The 21791-nt window shown below is 44.3% G+C and overlaps 1 protein-coding gene across 8 annotated transcripts in view; it reads left to right on the forward strand.

Moving 5' to 3' along the window:
• LOC118511175 (tyrosine-protein phosphatase Lar) overlaps positions 1 to 21791 on the forward strand; it is a 242242-nt gene that overhangs the window by 19631 nt on the left and 200820 nt on the right. For 4 of the 8 annotated variants that reach the window (XM_036053928.1, XM_036053924.1, XM_036053926.1 and 1 more), the window contains exon 1: positions 8517 to 9345. The exons of 1 other annotated variant lie outside the window; for it this stretch is intronic. The gene's annotated coding sequence lies outside the window, so the exon portion shown is untranslated. Of the gene's footprint in view, positions 1 to 8516; positions 9346 to 21791 lie in introns of those variants that run through there. 3 more of the 8 variants (XM_036053919.1, XM_036053927.1, XM_036053920.1) reach the window with 2 other exon arrangements.

Raw genomic sequence — 21791 nt, forward strand, 5'->3', positions numbered from 1 at the left:
TTTACGTGCATGTTTCGAGTTTCTACTTTTTCGTTGATATTTTGAAATCTTGCTTCGTAGACTCAAGCAACTGGCTAGAATTTGGTAACGCTGTACGTTGCGAGCACAAATTCTCTTGTTATACTAGCTTAATGGTTAGTGAATTAGCGGCTACTTGTAGCAGATTTGTAGAAAAATATTTTGATTTTTTTCAATAATTCCAACAAATATGCTAGCGATATAAGATATTCACATCTACGTCAATCAGAGGGTGGTATTGATTTAAATTTCAATTTAGTTTCTTAACAATTTTTGCCGGAGGCTCTGAGCATGATAGACCCTCCTCGGAGGCAGAGTATAGGTTGATGGTGACTATCTATAGATGGTAGAGGTTGGTAGAGAGACGGGCTAGCTGAACTGTTAGGCGTTATGCTGGGCACATGATAAGGATGCTACAGTCGTGCTCTACCAGGAAAATGCTCACCTCCGACCCATTCTTACCTATCCTGTTGGAGATCAGATGTAGCTATGGTTGAAGAAATACAGCCCTGAACCGAGATTCCTGGTTTTATAGGCTTGCTCTACCCTAAGCATGACAAGAGGAAGAAACAGGCAACTTTTACAGAACGGCTTAGCAAAGATCTTATTCATTAAGATCTCAACCTCTCAACCTTAAGCTAATATAGCAACACAAACTGAGAAAATAAGTCTAAGGAGTAAACACGAATGGAGGGTAAGGAGAGGTTATAATTTAAAACATGTTACATGAAGAAATAAATGATGGTGGACGTATACGAAGAGAATGCTGGGAATGGACGAAAAATAAGGAGTGTTGGGTGAAAAATCGGTGAGTTTCTAGACCCTTGGCTATATGGCATCCGATACCTATCCTCATAGCAAGGAAGTGCAGGAGATCTGTACCAAGTGAACAGTAAACCTGATCAAATATCTCGGCACTATCGCGACACAGTCGATAATTGAGATCACCGAACAAGACTTTGGCGATGCCAACTACAAGGATCATCATTAAAATCATGCTTGGGAAGTCATTCCAACCTTTTACGATCTTCCGAAAACAGATCGTATTCTTTCTATCCTATGAACATCCTCTTAGAGGTTATCAGCTACTGTAGCAAGTCCTCGGATTTGTTCTGCGCATGGCTAATGATGTCAACGGCCTCTCATGAGTCTTATACCGATTTAGTGCAACAACGTTCGATCTGAACTAGAAAAGAGGTCTAGTCACTGAGTTTAATTTCAAAACCTCGCTTAAGAGCTAGTAGGTCAGTTGTATTTCAGACAAGCACGCCAGTAAAAATAGTTTAGAACTCAGTGTTTAGTGCACGTATTCAGATACGTTTGCCAGGACTACCCTTTCGGAAATGATGGAAATAGGAGCTTATGGAGCAATGCTGGTAATTGTTTCATTGCCGTTTGTGTTGTCTGTAAATCTGGGATTTTTTCGGCACCATTCGTCAATCGTGTCAATGTCTAGCTTGCGTCTAACCCAGACGATCTGTTATACGGAATCGAGAGGGGTAAACTGCTCATTGTTATTATCATAATCGTTGATTATCGTAGGATTTCTCATATATTTCTTTCTTCGTCTTATGTTTTTTTCGGATTTTCATGTATTTCTGTTGTCTTTGCGAGGTTTTTATTACAAATTCCCTATTACGTTTGAATTTTCAGGTGATATCGTATTTGATATTGTAAATGTTTTTTATAACATTAAAAATTAATGTAAATACACATTTCCTATATTTAAAAAAAAAGTAAATTTTTTGTTTCTTTTTAACGAAACAACTGCTTTCGTTTTTAAATGATAATAATAATAAATTTTCTAATATTTTTTTTCTGATAGTCAGAAAATTCTTGCCATAAACTTAACTGCAAACAAGCATGTAAGGAAATTTGTTTTTTGTTCAAATACTTGATGAAAGTTTTTTTCTGAAATAGAAAAGTTTTTTATATAATTACTATAAAACCAACATGATTGAAACCAACTGTTTCCAATGGTAAAAAAAATCTTCTGAAAAGAATGAAAATGCCTGAAAATCCGTTAAAAACCCAGGGCGAAATCAAAACTGAATGAGAATGGTTAAAAAAACTTCAAATATTTGGGGGGTGCTTAAAAAAAAGTATGGATAAATGTAAAAATTTCATTCCGATCCCATGAAAGCACAGAGCAAAAGCTTTACAACCCAAAAACATTCAGCTGATCATGTGGTTAAACCGTCCATTGCATGGAGGATAGGTAAAGTACCTGTTTTTGGTGGACAAATAAATGTATAATTACATTAAAAGTGGAGGAATTAAGTTGATTAACTTAAACATGTTTTATTGTTTAACAGAAAACCGTTACAGCTTAGTATCCAGCTCTGTGTTTGTTTGCATAAGTAAGAGAAGGATTCGTTTATTGTTTGCTAAAGTTTGCTAGACCTCTCCTTTCACCAACCAGCTCACAATAGAGACACTCGACCGTGTTTAGTTGCGCTTTGTACATTTCCACACCAGGCAGCACTGGGTTCCACACCAGGTTCATCGTTAGCATGATGAACTCAGCTGTTTCGCACGGGCGAAGGGAAAATAAGCTCTCCAAAACTGGGCAACGGGCACCGGGGTTTTGTGCGGTTTTTTGTTCCCCTGGTGTAGAAAATCCCCCGTGCCGCCAATATTGGCAGTAGTGGGTAGAGCCGTTCCCACAACCGCTGTTTTTGATGAAAGTTTCCCATAATCGCTTTACATTTTCCCGAAGCCGAATGCCGAATGCTCGGTTACGCAATAAATCTTTTTGACTTCTCCATTGTGCTGTAAACAACTCTTCTTAAAATGTGGAGAAAGATCCCCCACTAGAGAGACTTGAGCCAGAAGTCACACAATAGGGACACCGATGCGGGAACTACGAGTTGGAATATTCATTATTTGCCAAACTGATCCTGGCCCGCAAACGAAACGATGCGAATGGACAGGAGAGCAGTTACGGCACACACACACACAGAAAAAGCTGGAACAACAAGAAGAGAAAATGCAAAAGTTTTGCAAGCTCGTGGTGAGGAAATCGGGCACCAGAGTGAAGCCCATCGAAAATCGTCCTGTACAATCGTTTTTGAGGGAAGGACGGCGGCTCTGGAGCTTGGCCTGGCCAAATTTGCGTACGTTAAGGATAGAAGAAGAAGAATAAGAAGAAGAAGCGAGAAAAAACCCCCGTCCTCCTTCTCGAAACGACAACGAAACATAAATAATGCGACCCATAATGGGACATCATATTCAGAACAATCGCGCGGTGGCTTTCGGAAATCCATTGAAAATTCCCATTTGGCGAGAAGTGCGGAAGATGTTTTTTTTTCTTTTTTGCTCAAGCCCAGCGAAGGCTGTACGCTGAAAAGCTTTCTGCTCGTTTTGTCCGCTCCGTAGAGCAAACAAATTCAACCAACGGTATATTCTTTTTTTTGCTGGCCCGACGCTTTTTTCCGAGCGCGTGTGCGAGCAGATCCTTGCGTCGCGGACTTGTATTTTTCTTATCTTATCGCACAACGGTTTTCCACATACGGCCGGTGCGCGCCCTTCTGCTGCTTGCCATTTTCTTACGATCGATTTTGAATTTCCATTAAAAGAAAAATGCGCATGCTATCTCGCTCTTCGTCGTGCTATTCTTCCGATTGTCGAGTTTTACGTTTCCAGTCCATCTGTGTGCGCGGCAACTTCTTCTCTTCTGAAAGTGATATCAATTTTGTTTTAAGTTTTCCATCCTTTCAATCGACTCATTCGATATCGGTTGTGATGTGTGGTGCCGCTCGCCGGTAGGAGCGGGAGGCATCGGAAAGAAAAACTAAGAACGAGATAACAATACGTGAACAAAAGAAATCGCGAGGGGAAAAAATACGCCACTATCAACCAGGCATTGAAGATCCAGGGCACACACACACCTCAGCGTGTGGCTTGGGCCGAGTGGCTGAAAGGACACACAAGGGTTTCTCTGTGCCATTCTGGAACAGTGAAGGTATAAATGGTATTTTCAGTGAATAATACCTACCGCAGCAGCCCGGGACCTGTACCGGTCCCGTCGTCTGTAGCAACCGGCATCGTGCGCTTTAGTAGTCGGGTTTTCTTTCCTTCTCGAATGGATTTTCCCAGTTTGACGAATGCTTTTGTGCTTCGGGGTGCAGCGCTTTTTTCTCTGTGTGTATGTGTTGCATCGATGGAAGAAAAACTATTATTTCCGGTTCCAAGATTGCACAAGCAAAAAGTTTTTCCCCGTATCGTTCGTACGGTAACGTTTTCTTTTCCCTGCGCTCTAATGCACAATGATTATTATACAGAGAGAAGAGGAAAAAAACGCTCCCAATAAGTGGGGCATTCCAACACCACAGTGGGGTGATCGCATGATTGGTGCGCTTGGCAAAGGAAGGGGGGGGGGGGGGGGAATAGAAGTTTGTTAATGCTGTCGTATTGATTTTTATGCTTTTCTCACACAAAAAAAAACGCTCCCAAAGACAAAAAAAGCCGACAAAAATGCCCTTCCTTTCCTTTGATGTGCTCATTTTAGGTGATCGACCGATCGACCGATAAGCGCAGAAAGGCGGCCCTGAGATAACACGATCGCTTTTCGTCTTAGCAGCCAGATAAAATTCGACACGGAGAACAATAATCTTTCCCTCCCTCCCTCTCTCACTTCCAAATCATGCTCGGAGTCGGCCACAAAAGCGTATACTAAGTACTTGAAGACGAATGGACGAACCAGTTTTGCGACCGGGTGAAGAGTACGCCAGACTAAAAGCCCTGAGCCGAGGGTGTCACAGGGCTTGACGGCTGCTGTACATGCTTCTGTTGTGTGTCTCTGAGTGTGTGTGTGTGTGTGTGTGTGTGTGTGTGTATCTATTTTTTATCGCTCGATTACACAGGTTTTCTGTGCTGGTGGTGTCCGTCTCCTCACTTCACTTAGTTACGACTTTAGGAAGGATTGAAACGGTGTCATGTTTGGTGGTTGGCAGCAGAAGCATCCAGAAGCAAAAAAAAAAAACAAACGTTAGGGCTGAAAGTAGAACAATCCTTCGTACGTACCGGCAAGAAACGGTCCTCCTTTCAGAACGGCACGTTTGGCAGATACTATTGGAAACGGGTAAGATAAATGATGCACCCGTTTTGGGGTTTTGATAAATGAGTATTGGCTGTTGGTGTTGTGTTACCGCTGCGTGTCTCACGTTCCCATGCAGATGGGTTTTATTGGCTGGCACTCGATTACATTGCATTTGGGTACGTTCAATTAGTACGACGACTGAAGGAGCGTTTGGTAACATCAAAAAAGGAACACAAGACGTGAAGCTGTATGAGCTTTGAAGTTTATAAAAAATAGCACGATACACGAGAGGAAAAGGCGTGAGGATGTCTAAAGAATGTCTTGTTTTAGTGCATTGAATGTGGGTTTGAAAAAATAATGTTCGTTGATGAAAATTGTTGATTGAGCTGAAAGAATTCTATCCTTACTTATTTATCATCCGCATCGCGCTCTTGACCGTATGCAACAATCCTCTAGCGCAGTCGACTGCCAATCCGTTATCTCGGTTGATCTGGCAGACGTATGAGTCCATCTGAATTTGGGCTTATCGCGACTCCTCTGTGCATGTGGAAGGTCTGGGATGACTGGGTTGTCCGGCACCATGCGCATGACATGACCCGATCCTAGGGAGTCGAAATAGCTGTGCGGTGGTGAAATCGCCGTACAGCTTGTAGAGCTCCTTATTGTAAAGGCAATTATCCCTCATACGAGGCGTTGCCCCATAAAAATCTTTCTGAGCATTTTCCTCTCGAACGCTGCTAAGAGGGTTCCGTCAGTTTTGGACTAAGTCCATGTCTCAGAGGCGTATATGAGTAATGGGACTAAAAATGTTCTCTACAGTCCCAGTTTTGTGCGTCGCGACAGGTATTTAGAGTGGAGAAGTTTCCTCAGGCGCATAACTCAACATCAATGTTGTTATCCCAAGTAGGTGAAGTTTTCTACGACTTCCAAGATGCGATCACCTATCTGTACAACACAAGTGCCTAAATCAGTATTTGTTAGCTTCAGTATGCTTCTGGTTCGAAGCAGCGCCTCAATCCAATGTCCATGTCATCAGCGTATGCCAGGATCTGGATTGACTTATAGAAGATAGTTATGGCCCGTAGCTTTCACCTCCGAGCAGTGGCGGATCAACCTTGGAGTGGAAGGAGCGGAGGCTCGGGACCTCGTAGGTTAGGGGTCGTCTGGGAAATCCTGTTGGTCTTAATCACAAACCACACGTAACTGTCATTCTGCTCGGGGCCTCCAAAGACCTTGATCCGCCACTACCTCCGAGTCTCAGGTGGCTCACTCTAATGGCCGACTAAAGAAAATGACTGCCTTATTGGCCATGTTCCGATGGATATCCTTTTGTGTTTCCTCAATGCTAGGTGGCGGCAGTAGCATGATATAATCTGCTAGTGGAGCCTCTAGCTGTTCGTTGAACTGATCATTTAGCAAATTCATCAAAATACTTAGCCCGTCGCGAGAGGACCTCGGGCTGGTAACTGATCAGATCCCCAGATACCCAGGTGTGAAGTTATTGCGGTGACTTGCTATCTCCTTGGACAAACTTTCTGGTTTATTCATTTATTTATAATTAAATATCTAAAAACTATAGACCATCCTCTTCTTTTTCTCTGCAACCTCAAGAGGTCTTGGCCTGTCATTACTGGCTGCCTTGACTTAATTTCCACCCTGCTTGATAGCCTGTCCTGCTCTAGGGGAACTCTAGATGACATGTATTAAATTTCTCTTTGAGCGTATTAAATAAATCTACCGTCGTTCATTTTCAATTCCATTAAACATTCGATTAGTGTTCCACAGTCCTGGGATGATTTTCTACTAAAGAAAAAAACAAAAACAACCATCTTCCAAAACCCAAACTGTAATCATCGTCGAGTTTTTTTTTTTGTTCGCTATCACAGGGTTAAAGTAGCATGACACACGCACACCGAGGAATGCTCAGTTTGAGCAGCTCGACAGGAAATGGACACTGGTTATGCCAGCCACTTGTTAGCAAATGGTGCTTCATCTTCGTCACCGGGCCTGCTGGTGATGGTCTACATTCAGTGCCGTGTCAGTGGTGTGGCGTACGCTTGCAGTCCTTCCGAAACCTTCATCGACAGCAACCCGTCGTCTTGGCCGACGACGACGCTTCCTTCATTGCTGATTAAGTTCTCAACTTTCTCATTATCATTTGTGCTCTCGGCGAGGACACCGACAATGTGGTGGAATCCTGTTCGTCCGTTCGCCCGTCCGTCAGCCAACCGCCTCGAAGCGGAGCTCCAACCGATGGTTGGTTGAATTGTGGTCGAAAGAGCCATCCGCATGCTTGGTTGGTGGTGGTCTCGCATGTCAAGGGTCAGACATCGGAACCGGAGAAAGCCAAAAGGATTGCAGCACACCGACTGTACGGCACACGGGGTGCAAAAAAATGACCCTCCAAGAGAAAGAAAACCGAATGAGGAACGCTTGATCATCAAATATAGTCCCATGACGCTGCTAGATTCCTCATGAGATGCTCCACTAGCAGCGACTAGCAGCTTCGTAGCAGGCGCTGAGCAAACGGTCGATGGCACTCGACCGCCGCGAGCGTCATGACTTTTTTATGCATGCCACCACGCCGAGGCGCCAGACTGAAAGGAGTGTCGAAAGCATGACACGTTCCGCTGGTACTTTGCTGCTACACGGTGTGATTAGTTTTTGCGTAGTCTAGATTGACATTGATTTGTATGGTGGTAACGCAGAAGCGGGTGCTAGGTGAATGTTGATAAGCACAGTTCTAGACCAGCAAGTGTTAACGATAAGGCCGGCGGCTATGATGATTTGATATAATGCAGTTTACAGTGAGCATTATGTGCGAGTGTGGCTATGCTATTTCCAATAATGAAATAAGGCGAAGTCTAGTTTATTGCGATTTGTAATAAAATTAACTTGGTATTAATTTTAATGATTTTAAATTGCACTCAAATCATAAATTACTTTAGCTGTCAAAATATTAATATTTCATGAACGTAACAATTATAAATAAATAAATCGAAGCTTAATTTTAATATGATTCCTCAACAAATATTTCGGTGCGGCTTACGGTGTTTTAAACGCTTTGGTATTTAGTTTTTACAAACGCGCTCGAATTCCTATGCTTCGAAGAAACTGTCTTTTCAAACGAGAGCGCATGCTTGATCAAGAAAATAAAATCACAGAGAATATTCTTCAAGCAAGAGCCTCGTGCTTCAGCCACCGTTGTGATGGGCATGGCAGATGGCAGTTTGGAGAATGTTCAAAATTTGTGGATGGTATTTTAAAATTCCATTTATGAAGTATGAAATCCTAGTAATTAAACCGCTTGCTTTGTCTCTAAGCGAATGTCCCATCATTACACAGTTTTAGTAAAAAGGCAAGATTGCAATTGCCGGCTGCAAATTGTGCTCTATCGGTGGATGGGATAAAATCGGAACACCATACGGAACTGCCATTCCAATCCGACGTGCCCATCGCTACTTTGTTGTTGTAGGGAAAAAAATGTTTATTGTAAATTGGTGCTGCAGATTTCACGGAAAATAGTGCTTGCGGTTGCATTTGATGTAGAAATCACAGTGTTTTCGGTAAATTACCACCCGGAACAGCGGATGCGATAGCGCCAGGGTGTGTGCAGTGTGCGGGAAGGCGAATATTTGCACCGAAAGCATCATGTTGTGAGGAAAAGTGGTAAATGTTGTGTGGCTGTCATTCGCGCTGGTGATGAAAAGTGTACACAAATTTGTGTACGGAGTAAGAGTATTGATTTTTCTCATCCTCTCGCACGAAATCTTTCCGACGCCGGATGATGCCGTGCCGTGTATCCGGTTTGCGAAATGAGAAAATCGATGCCATCGTTTTGTGGGGGTACGGTGGAAAGTGGTGATGTGATGTTGCCGCTGGTTGGAGCGGCTAGTGCATAACAACGCTGCCGATTGAATGTTGTGAATGTTTATAATTGTGCGTGGGCGAATTTATGCGTGAAGGCGTTCGGGGCAACACAGCGTCCTGCAGCGAGTGTGTCGGGGGGTTTTTTTTTTGCTGCCTATGCACCAATTTTCCTTCTACCGTGGCCGTAGTGTTGGAAGCAGTGAAGAGAAGTACGCGTGTCGGTGTGGTGTGAGACGGTCAACATAAGCGCACGTTCAACATAAACATAAGAAAAGACACACACACACACATGCGAATTGTTTCGTTGAATCGATGCAGTTGTGTCTTGAGAAGCGGCTTATATTGATGATATTTCATGTAATCATTCGCAGCTACGCAAGAAACTACGGTGTTTGGTGAAATAAGATCGGAAAACGGTAAGCTAAACACAAATTCTTCACTAACAATCGCCGACCGATACGGACACAGATGCTTCAGTAGTTGTGATGCAAATCTCATTGCACAAAAAAAAAAGTTGTCTTCGACATGCATAGCCGTTCAATGAACGGCCTTGGTGCAAGTATTGTTTATGATCCATGTGCTTGTACCGCGGCTTGGTGTGAAGTTGAAGCGGCATATGTAGCGGATTTTAATCTGCTGTCTGCCACAGCTAACATCTTTGTGTAGTCTGTTGCAAGAAGAATTAAAGCATTGTGGAGAATGAATGAATTTGTAGCATAAATGTTAGATATTACTTTCAAAAATTGTAAAACCTCTCGCCTCGACTGGTTCACGAATCCCATACAGATCCCGTTCGTTGACAGCAAGGACTGAATATTTGGCTAGATGGTATAAATAATTGTTGTTGGCCATTACATGACCGGCATGCCCAAAACTGGTCGTTAGAGCAAGAAAAAGCACGACTGTTTGACGATTGTAATTTGCCTGTTATTTATTAACCTTTTTTTCTTACGGCTTAATGATAAGTAATGATAAGATTTGATGCAACATTGTTATGTAGGATGGTTAAAAACGAGTAACAGTGTATGGCAAAATTTTATGAATGTATGTTCATTTGCAGTAGATACATATATGATTAGGTGGTGAGGTGACAACTTTTTTTATCTTTTATTTATAGAGGCTTTGGGTCTTTGAGACCTCATTCGCCTCCGCAAGGTGAGGCGACAACGGCGCCGGTCTGACTATGACTATCCAACTACGTGGTATCATCGAGTCTAATAAGCCAGAAATGTCAGGCATGGCCCAAAAGGTCTTTACACCAAAGAAGAAGAAGAAGATCACACACCTACATCGGGATTTGAATCTCCGTTGATAGGACTGACTATCCTACAAGGATTCGAAGATACGCGAATTTTAAAATTTGACAGTGTGTATAGTTAATTATGATGATTACCACCTTTTGTTAAAAGAAGCCGTTAAAATCTGAGTTGAACATTTATAAACATTTTGAGCTTTCCAAATGAGGTGTGAGAATCATTTCAAATGTGTATAAATCTTTCGATTTTTTTAAATTATTGATTTATTTTCATTGTTGAATCTTCATTGAAACCAATTCTAATTCATGTAAATTAGAATTCGAGCTCTTCAAGCCAAGCACCAACAATATGTCCAGCAGTTTTCGAGTTACGCGGATTCCTCTGGTCCCCGTTATCCGCGTAAGTCGGAAAGTGCCTGCGGAATGTAAGCCTTATTGTTATTATATGTCGAATCGTACTTGGGAATTTAAATGGTCATCATCGATACTAGCACGCAGTAATTTCCAAACTCCCGCCTCGCTCCTTATTGCAACATTTATTTGTTTGATGTTCCCAAATGTGCCTGTAATTCATATCGCAGTCAAATCATGAATTATCCGGAGCACTAGTACGCGCGATGGCCAAGCAAATCTTCAGATGTACGTTTCGCATGAAAATTTAGACCAGTCATTAACGAAACTCGCACCGTGCTATTTTGTCATATTCTTGACAGTTTTCTCCGCTGGATTGCATTCTTCGGAACATCGGGCGACAGTGGATGGAATGTGTGAGCGACGTGGGAAGCTCGCCAAACTGACAGTAGGAAAGCGAATCCAATATCCCTACATTAACTGAGTATTCGGCCTTCCGGGCCTTTGGTACGCCGTGTTGGCACTTTTGCTTTTCGGGCTGTAAAAAGCTAACTTTACGTTTATGCAAAGCTGTGCCATCCGTTCCGTTCGCTCCCACATCAAAAAACATGGCGTGTGCGAGTGGCACCAACACTTCCCTGTTCGCGTGCTCTTTGCGTGCTCATTATTTTCCGTTCCTTTCGCAGCTTTCTTACTGCGAAGAGTACATAATTTTGCCATCTTCTTATCCTTTTCGGCATTCTGCGAAATGGCTGGATAGGTCGTGGCGATGGCGTTGAGTTTTCCGTGAGCTCGTTATTACGACGACGACGACGACGTCGACGAGTCTTTTGGCTCTGGGATTCGAATGCCGCGAACTAAACGCCGCCGAAGATGTTCATGCTGATGGCGGAGAGGAGGTGGTGTAGGGTCGCAAAAAATCCTCGTTCGAATGCTTTCTTTCTTTCGAGCTGTTTTCCGCCGCCCAAAGCTGCTCAACTGAAGACACCACCACCGGGCAGGAGAATGAGAGTACCGTACAGGTCGAAGAGTTTCGGCGCGTTTTCCAGCAGGGTACGAATAATTGTGAGCTTTTTCGGCTGGTCAGTGGCAGTGGGAGGGGTGCTAGTGCCAGTGGAAAAGGCAGCAAAACTGATCTGAATATAAAAACCGCATTTTTATGGTTGATTTTTGGTACCCCAAACTCGAATGGGGGGAAGCGGTTATGGTTCTTTTTTTTCCTTGTCCATTTGTTTGTGTGTTACGGCGTTGAGACAGTGAGTGGTGGGGACCTTTCGGGCGATCATCGCGAGGATAGGAATTTTCGGATCGAACGAGCGCTTCATTGCGTTATCCCTTTTTCCGGCGAAGTTGGTAAGTGTGTGTTTGTGCGAGAGGCCGGGCGGAACGAATCGTCAGTATCAAGATCCTCGATCTGCAAACCCCCAGCATATCGCTTGAATGGTCGCAAAATAAGAGACCATGGAGCTAAAGTGTGTAGTTGCTGGGTAGGAATTGGCCATACCAAACCACACTCATCGTGGGAAATACGCCACCACCGAAAAGGAAGTGTGGCTCTATGAACTTTGTCACGTGTCTGGGAGTTTGGGGAGCCCGTGCTGTACTGGAAGGGAAAGAAGCGGAAAACTCATGCCCGATGTCGCTTTTTTCGCGGTTGTGGGCATACTACACGTTCCGATTGAATCTATTTTATCCTTCTTCGTCCGCAATCTTCCCATGTCAGGCGAAGGGCCATGCTTTTCACGTTCGGAACGATTGTCCGACACGATTACTAACAGCACAGAGCCACACACACACACACATTCCAACGGTGGTTTGGCTTACCGGTGCAATACTAATTTTATTTAATAATGTTTGCACCATGACAACGACCATCGAACGACGCCGGCACGCTGTAAAGAACGGTGGAAAAAGAATGAAAATTTCAATTAAATGGATGTGAATTCTAATTCAACAAATTAGTACTTACAATTCGATCATCGTTCTTTTCGGGCGTTCTCTCTTTCTCTCTCTCTCTCTTTCTTTTCGCACTGGTACGAAAGTGTACACGTGGACAGAATTTTGAATTACGGGTTGGTGCCTCGTGGTTCCACTTGAACGAACGGTCGCTGTATCGCTGTTCTGTACCGTCCGGGAGTAGAAGATCCCTGTGCAGGAAAATGGGGATGTACTTCTGAAGTGAGCAGTTCATTTCCTGTGAATATTTTCACGCAATTTGATTTCATTCTCTGGGAAGATTAAAGCGAAGATGTGTATGTTTGCTGTATGGACAGACGACGTATAGTGCACACACACACGAGCAAGCGTGGTACGATTAAGCTGTTCGCCAAGCAGACATAATTGCTAGATTTTCATAACTTTGTTAAAATGGTGATTTGTAAATTTTTAATATTCTAGCATGACCAATCCAATATCTTCCAGCGTTGGACAGTGGTCTCAGGAGTGAACGTCTTAGCGCAGCGAGAGCGGGATCCTGAACGTTCAAAAGTGGTCTCTTGAGTATGCGATCGATTGTACGTACATTAAGTTTGATTATGTTGTAGAGAACATGGGCCACCTCGCCCACGTTGCGGGTTAGTTGTTCATTCATAAGAAAAGCTTGGACCCCGGATCGACTTCTAGAATATATTGTGGAGAAGAGAATAATACCGTGGCCATTGTTGCTGAGCAAAAACCCCAGTGGAAAAGTGTATCCGAAACTATTTGTGTTTCAAACAAACGATGGCCGTTAAATGGAATCTTAAGCAGGAATAGATCACGTTGGAGAGCAAACTGTTTAAAACATTTCCCCCGTGGCACATTGTGTTTACCGATGCAGGGTTGAATGTTTTAAAAAGTCCCGTAAAGGCAATGTATAAAACCTGATCGAAGAGCGGCTCTGTATTGATTTCGCAAAGAGTTTTGTGCGAAAATTTGGCAGAGTAAACAACCCTAGCCGCCATCCTTTTACGGAGGAGGCAGATTTGGAACTTATCGCACCTTCCAGGAACTCAAGGTACACATTTTCATTCCCACGTGAGCTACAGTATTGTATGCTGGGGAAAGTGAGTTTATGTTGGATATTTGTTCTGATTTTTGTTGTAGCTTCCTATAAATAGGCTTTTCTACCTTGCGGAACTGATGGCCGAGGCGATAACGGCGCCGATCTTCACACGGCAGGACCCGGGTTCAAATCCCATCCAGACCCGCCTCCCCGTAGGCAGGGCTGACTAATTTTCTACGGGTAGAGTCTAGTCACAGAAAGCCAGAAATGGCAGGCCGAGACCTCTCGAGGTTGTAGTGCCAGGGAAGAAGAAGAAGGTACTGATGGCTAGTAGTTTAAGTGATTGTTTTAAAATTAAGTGATAAGTAAATCTCTGGCATGAAGTTTTTCGTAACGTAACATTCAAATACAGCTTAATAGTGCGTGAAAAATGAGATACAAAGAAAACCCCGGTTCTGTAGAAAAAGGGGTACGATTGCGCTCGTTTGTAAGATGGGCGATGCGCCTCAGTTGGGGTAGCTTTGGGGATCTTTTCTTCGTTTTCAATCATACATTTTTATCACTCGTCTGTTTATGGTGTGAAATACGGTTTTATAGCTGCATCTTTTCCGTTTTCTTCCGTTCTTTTTACTCTTCCCGGTTTATCTACCCGTTCCCTGGAACCCACTGCCCGTGCCTGTGGCGGGATGAAAATCGACGGATGGAAAACCATAACCGTTTGTGGGTTTCGGTTCGTTCGGCTAAGATGGATGGCATTTGCAGCCAGGTTCTCTTTCTCTGGGTAATGCTTGGTTTTTTTTTCTCTTTTGCCCCATCTGAGCCTTAAGGGGATTTTCCAGCTTGTCCCTTGCACAGTGTGGGTGCGTGCGGCCCAGAAAGCTGGTAGGGCGACGAGTGCTGGCGGGTGTTAAAGGGTCTAAACTGGTTGGTGCTGCTTGTTGAAATCGCTTTTTTTTTGTACCGATCCACAGCATCCACCGCACCGGTTGGCAGAGTTCAGTTATGAAATGAAGTCAGAAGGAACCGAGGCTAGCCGACCGGCATCCCGCTTGGTGGCGAGCATTCGATCGAGCGCGGGAGAGCACGCGCATGCATACATGTTTGCTTGTACGTGTATGTGTTTAAGTAAATAATCACAATCCATGGCTTTCGGGGCGTATTGAATTTTTCGTTCGCATGGATGGATCGTTCGTAAGACGGCTACCATCATCTGTCTTCTCGCCCGGGAACATCGAGAGCATCTCTGTGGCAGAAGCCGTTGATCTTGTCGCGACATCACCATCATCATCATCATCATCCGCGCTAGAAGCGGTGGAAGGTTCGTGGGCAGATCGCATCTTCACGGTTGAATTCGCCGAGCGCCCTGTGGCTACGCGAATGGGCAGAGACTACATATGTAATGTAATAATTCTAACTCGTTTGCAGGAGGACGCGGACGAGCTGGATAGCGTTTCTCGCATCCAACATAGAATGGGGCTTCAAAAAACAAATGAGGGCGCATATGAAACACAACCTCACTCTCTCGGCACGGCGTGACGTGAACAATTGTAAAGACAGTTTACCCGCCTGGGGAACCTATTTTTGTGCGTAACGCACGTGTTTGCGCAAGACGCGTAGTCCTTCTGACGTTTTATTTATTTGTACGCTTTTGTTTAAACGAACGTCATTTGTTCTTTACGCCCGTCGGGCCTATGGGCATGCTTTCCGATTGCGAGTCATTTTGATTAAATGTGAAAAGTTAACTCTTGAGCAAGCGCATGAGAATTTCATATATTACATGTTTTGAGTAGCAACGCTGTAAAGGTTACGATTTTTAAAAAGAAAAAAAAATGTTCCAACAAATGTAATGCATAGCAGTTTGCTAAATTAAAAGTGTTACAAGATATTTCTGTGGAGATTTTTTAGCAGACGTTTTTAATAACAATATTGTTATGAAGAATCCTTATGTTGTAAACGTCTTATACCCTGTTTCATGCAGCAAATCCTTAACCTTCGAGAAGTAGGCTCTCGTATGTTCTAACGTAAGTGGTTTAGGTGAATGAATATCCTCCCGCTCGGGATAATGTTAGTAGAACCAATAGTGTCTTCAGTTCCTCAGCTCCTTGAGCAGTTAGACAAAGGCACATTTGAATGTGCTCGCTGATGATGTTGATTACGTTATTATGCTTGAATTATGTGCAATCAAACAATGGCTCTCCAGGCATGGCAGCTTTTGGTGCAAATGCGACGATATGGGAGAATCTCGGCATGCCTATCAAACGGGCGGCCGGCCGGCCCATCCCATTCTATTCCACTAATGGTGTTTTCGCATCGTTCGTTGCGCTTCTGACGCTACAAATTTATCAAAAGCTAATCCCCAGAAAATTGCACTCAAACTCACGCGTCTGTGCCAGGCGCTTTCTTGCCAGTAGGTGGAAATATTTAGCGCACCGTGTGCTGACCGATGCTTGTAGCGAGGTCGCCTAGCCAGCAGCCATGTAGCGAATTCTTAACAATATGGAGAATAAATTTCTCCACGATCAACCGTGAAATCCTTTTGCTGTAGCAGTGCGGGCAGCAATGTTAGCTTGACGTGTAAAATCCATGAAGTTAATGTAGTGCCCGCTATCAACGGTACGCTCTAACGAGGTGGGAGTGTATTACCGAATGATGCCTCGATGCCGTGACGTTAGTTTTAGTGTTTCGTGTGTTGTTACGTTACGTTTCCTTGAGGCGTAATATATCTATATTACGGAAAGGCGGGGCGGGAAAGGACCATATGGTTCGAAAGCTAGCGCCGCCGACTGAAGGATCTGTTTGCGTTGAGCTGAACTTTTGAGCAGACTATCGCAGCGGAGCATTAGTTCAGCTAGCGCTAGCTCGCCGTGCGTAGGCACGAGCGGCATGTATTAACGAGTAAATATATTAGATTTGCATTATTGAATCATTTTATTACCACCATCGCAGTAGCAGTAGCGCGAGTACAGTGATAAGGAGACGAAAATGGGCGTTGTTTGCGAATGGGATGTTGCGAACAAGGACCATACCAGCAGCACGACCCGAGACTCGAGAGCTTTTCTTAGTTGTTGAGTTTTCCGTTTTCTGTACGGTCGGTGTGTGTTACTGATCTGTTCGTACTATGTAAATGGTAGTGTCGAAGGCACTTGGTGACAGGCAGCAGGTTCTTTTCACATGGAGATAAGAAATATTTTGCTATGGGACGGGTTTGGATGGGACGAGCTGCAGACGAAGAAGCCGGTGGTCGTACGAACCGTTTTATAGAAACCCTGAATGGTGCCGCTTTGCATATAGTTTCGTGTGCTGGCTGAAAAGAAGGGATATATTTGGAAAATTTCATATATATTTTTCTGTGTTCTCCCATCTCGAAGTTTGCTTGAGACGTTCATCGCACAGCTTCATCGGTTACGTCGGAGCTGTATTCCTCGCCCCCTCGTAAGTCGCTTCGGTGTGTGTTTTGAAGGATAAAGTCCTGGTGGACGTTTCAAAATCTGTGTACTGGGCTCGGTTTCTTTGCTTTCGGGCTAGGAGAGTGCCGGTCTCCGAACGCTGACTGACTGACAGCCTAACTGTCATTCGGTGTGACAGAAACGGCTGGACCATAGAGATTCGTTTCGTTCCGTGCCATTTCGATGGTGCCGGATGGTTGGCTATATTTTCGTTCGCCGGGATTCCGAGGAAACATGAACTCGCTCAAGGGCAACGAAAAGTGAGTGGACTTCTAACTGTGGCGACTCGCTGCTACTTCTGGCCGATGATGGCTTCGTCTCTCAGGACGTTGATTCTTGGCCCGTTGCACGGTTCGGGCGGTTGGTCGTTTGTTCGTTTCGGTGCGATCCTGGGGAGGCAAGGGGGAAGAGATTTAAGATGCGTTGTTAGCGAGGGATCGAGGGCATGAAAGGTGGATCCACCTAGTGACGGGCTGAGAAGTCCGTAGAAAAATGTGAAACTGTAGTCTGCCAGCCCCCGAGGGTAAATATTTCGTGTCTTGCTTGATGGTTTACATTATTGCCGTTGGTTCATTTTTCATACCGTTTTCGTTTTGTCTATGTCATCGTGTGCGCCAATTTTGTTGCGAGACGACTCCTCTGATGTAGTATTGCATAATTTTGGGGTTTTCTCCGTCTGCGCAGCGAAAGGAAGGGTGTGTGTGTGTGACGCGTCAAGCAAGACTACATTTGATATTTGGTAGAATCGTGGAAGCTACACTTTCGAGAAGCTAGTGATTGCGTCCATACGACCCTAGGCGTCTTCCATGCCCTATACTAGCGTGATTTTGTATCGTTCTGCTGAAGGGCGAGTTTGTACTACCTGCAGTGTGGAGCCTCCGGCGGGCATGGGCGGTGTAACCGAAGTTATTTCGATCCGCCCGACATCCGGAAGAAACTATTTGCTTTTTAGAATCTACTGTGCGGCACTGGAAACCACTGATAGGAGCAGAAAACTTTCCGAGTCCGAGTTTGTTCGTTCACCTGGAAAAAAGGTGACAAAATAACCAAGGGTGACTCTAAACGATGGGGCACCACAAAAGGACAGGGCCGAGTTGTCCGTTCCCAATATTTCCTTCCGTTTGCATGTGTTAGTGTTGAGGATGGTTTCAGAGATTGTTTTCGGTGTCCTACGATAAAAAACCTCCGCTTCGTCCATATTATAAAAGCGCCCGGGCTCATGCTTTTTCCCGCTACATGAGGTGTGTTGTCCTGTCCTGGGAGTGTGATTATCACTTTTAGAATGTAACATCCAGGAAAAACCACCGTCGAACCGGCATGTAATGTTGTGTCACCGGCTATTTGGTCGCCCTGCCCAAAAGGTTCCAACTCTGGTAACCCATTAAACAAAACCCAAACTGACCAACTCCCAACTAGTACAAGGTCCAAAGCCTTTGACTGGTCGATTGCTTTGACGTGCGCTTCAGATAGATAGCAAACCCCAAAAACTAAGTCTCAGTGCCTGTGCCGAAACGTGTCATCGGAACCGTAACGATTGTTTGTTGGAAGAAATTTGCTTTTGGGTGAACCTTGTGCTCTGGAGTGTTTTTGTCGCTGTTGTTTTTCGCTGGGGGTTGAAAGCTTGAAACCCCACCCAAAGAGTTGGCAAGCGCTTTTGAGAGAAGCACTTGAAGTCGGATGATTGCGAAAGAAGGCGATTGGACAGGAGTGATAAATTTATAAACAAAAGATCGCCCACGGGATAACGAGCAGATGTTGTGAACGTTTGAGTGGGTCGAACAACTGGCCCGATGGTGGGGCTTTGATGCTGATGAGTTGTGGTGCCGGGGTGATAAGAATTGAAATGAAATTATAGTACGAGAAAATGGAATTAATAACATCTTCCTGAAGTAGCTTTACGAGTGATGTTGACAATCTCCAAGAAAGGGGAGTTTGTTTTATGTAGTGTTCCGGTGACATAGAATAAAATTGTTTGCCTGTACCGAGGAGGTGGTCCTGATCGTATCCTGTGAGCGAAAAACTGTCATACTTTCATCATCATTTTGTAATCGAGAAAAAAGATCGGAGAATTTCCGTATAATAACCTCAGTGCCAGCCAACAATTGAATCGTGAGAAAGGGAAGAATGCTTCTGCCCAGTCCATGTTTTGATGTGGTGGACGCTTTTCTGAATGGTTCGTCGTGATAAAAACCCCTTTTCATGCAATCCCAACTTGTCGCCGGGAAGAAGGTAGTGGAGAGGGATATGCAATCACATTCAAACCATAAATTATAATTCGTACGTTAGAGTCTAATAAATATTTTCTCCCCATATCTAACGCCATAACTAACGAAGTGGTAGATTGGCCGACAGTGGCTGCAATTTCTGTAAAGCGTAACCCTCAAGGATAGGAAAAACGAGTTAGCGAAGGTAGCTCTGTCGTTGTTTTTCGTGTCCTATGTCCTACAGCCGGATGAGTGAGGTCATGTTTTGGCGGGGCCGGGATGTGTGGCGAAGAAGGATAACTGTGTTGATAAGCTTTTGCCCTGCTAGGCGAAAGCAAAAGCCAATTTTGCTCGATTACACATCGTCTTACAACCATCGGTGTCTCCCGGAAAGAAGCTAATCGTACCGCGTACTCTCACCCTCCTCCGACAATGTTAGCCGTCTTTGCGCCGTTGTGAGGGGTTTGGATGAGATAGTTTTAGGCAGGAGGAGTGTACACTCACACGGGTGTTTCCGGCGAACATTATGAATCATAACGGAAGCATTCTGGCGCATGTTTTTAGGGGTGCCGTAGTGCTACTACCAGATTTTCCGATTAAACCATGCGATGGCGAGGGCGGCTCCGGTAGATAGCAGCCGGAAAAACGTTAGATGGGGGAAAACTCGTTTCTGTGCAGGGTTGACAGAGTGCGGAGTCGAACAATGGTCGTGTAGAAGTCTTGTAGTAGAAAAAGGTTCGATAACGATGGGGATTTCTTTTTTTATTGGAGTGCGATTTTGCACTCCACGAATCTGACGCAGCTGGTTTTCGGCCAATTCTTTTGGGTCGCGGTCGCCGTTAGGAAAGCCCAAATTAAATATGTAGTAGTTAGCAGAAGTAGCAGTAGTAGTAGGAGTAGTAGTAGTAGTAGTAGTAGTGTTAGCAGTAGAGAAGGTTGGACGATGGAAGTTTTGCACATGGTGCAATGTCTGAACATGCCTGAATTGGAACACGTTCGTCGACGAATGCGGACGAATTGTTTTACGAGAGAGAGAAAGGTCAATACAGATATCCTCATTCTGATGGACGTTTAGAGTGAAGACGTGCTTGAAGAAAAACAGAGTGGTGGGAGGCGGCAACTGGGTGTTACTCTCCTATTCTATCTTCGATAGGTTATATTGCGTTAAAAACCGATCGTATGCCACTTGCGTTGCTGGATTACTGGGCTGTATTTATACCGAGGCGAAGAATCATGCCGGCCGTGAAAGAACGTGAACATTCGCCATGGGAAATGGCGTGTGTGTGTGCCAAAATCATGCCAAGCGTTGGGCCGGGAAAATTGTATTTAATTCCGTACGTGTGTTCGTGTTTCAGCTCGATGGTGTTACAGAAGGTCACGGTTTTGTTGAAACGCCTTACTTGTTCCTAGAAGCCGGGTGCCGAAACACAGTGTCTGTGGATGGTAACGAGAATGTGATTGGTATCCGTCGCAGGATGTTGGACAGGAGAACGCACAGGCACAAGGCAGGCAGCTGGCATTCGAATTTAGGCATTTGGGCAAGAAGGAGCGAACCGTTTAACGGCTTTGACGGATTTGATTGGGTTAAGCGTTTGTTCCATTCGTTGCATGCCTGTGCGTAAGAATGTTGAACGATCAAGTCATTTACGGCTATGGCTAATGTTTCGTTCGCACCGGCAATTTCACTCGCATTGCAAATAAAACTCATTGTGCCGTTACTTTTATAGTCGAAAATGCTTATCAGCATTAGTCGTTTACCGTGGTCAGGCTTTTTTTGGACTGCTTTTGCAAAAATGGATTACCTCCGTAGTTTTTTGAATAGTAATGAGGGTTAGTTGAATTGTGTAATTGTATGATTTAATGTTGTCGTGTTTGAGATGCTAGAAATAGTACATTTGTTAGGAATATTTCGTACGTCATTGCAGGCTCTCTGAAGTCAAATTTGAGTTGACGCCATTACTCCATCTTAGTTTGCGCCTACCACGCCTCCTCGGTCCATGTGTCGGGCCTAAATACACTTTAAGGGCTAGGTCGTCGTGTGTCATTCTCATGACATAACCATCCTACCGGAGCCAAGCATCGTACTAGTGTTGTACGTACTGAGTAAAAGTGAGTGAATGGTATAAATCTTTCTATTGAATGAAGTACATCAACTCTTCATATAGAATTCTAGAACTGTTTGAGTTTCTAATCGCATTATAATTTTCTTCAGCCTTCCATACCTCTTTATGTTCCTTCACGTCGTCTTCGTGATGGACCTCCTATCTTTATACTGAATGATACCTGGTTTCGAGTATGTACTGCATTTTAAGATAATGGAGGCTACAATGACGAGCTCTACGAGCTGTACGATGATCTCACCATCGTGCAGCGAATTAGACTCGCTAGGCTCCGTTGGGCTGGTCATATCATGAGAATGACACCGGACGACCCAGCCCGTAAAGTCCTTTTTGGCCGTTCACACGGACAGAGGAGGCATGGTAGGCCCAAATTCCTTCTTAATTCTTCTTAATCTCTTGAGCGAGTTGTTAGTCATCATAGCGATTGTTTAACGAGACGAATCTTGATGGCAATTGTTTGAGGTGTATCAGGAAAGATAGGATTGTAAAGAATTTTTTTTTTC

Source organism: Anopheles stephensi, chromosome 3, assembly GCF_013141755.1.
Source record: "Anopheles stephensi strain Indian chromosome 3, UCI_ANSTEP_V1.0, whole genome shotgun sequence".
In the NCBI taxonomy this organism is placed as follows: Eukaryota; Metazoa; Arthropoda; class Insecta; order Diptera; family Culicidae; genus Anopheles; species Anopheles stephensi.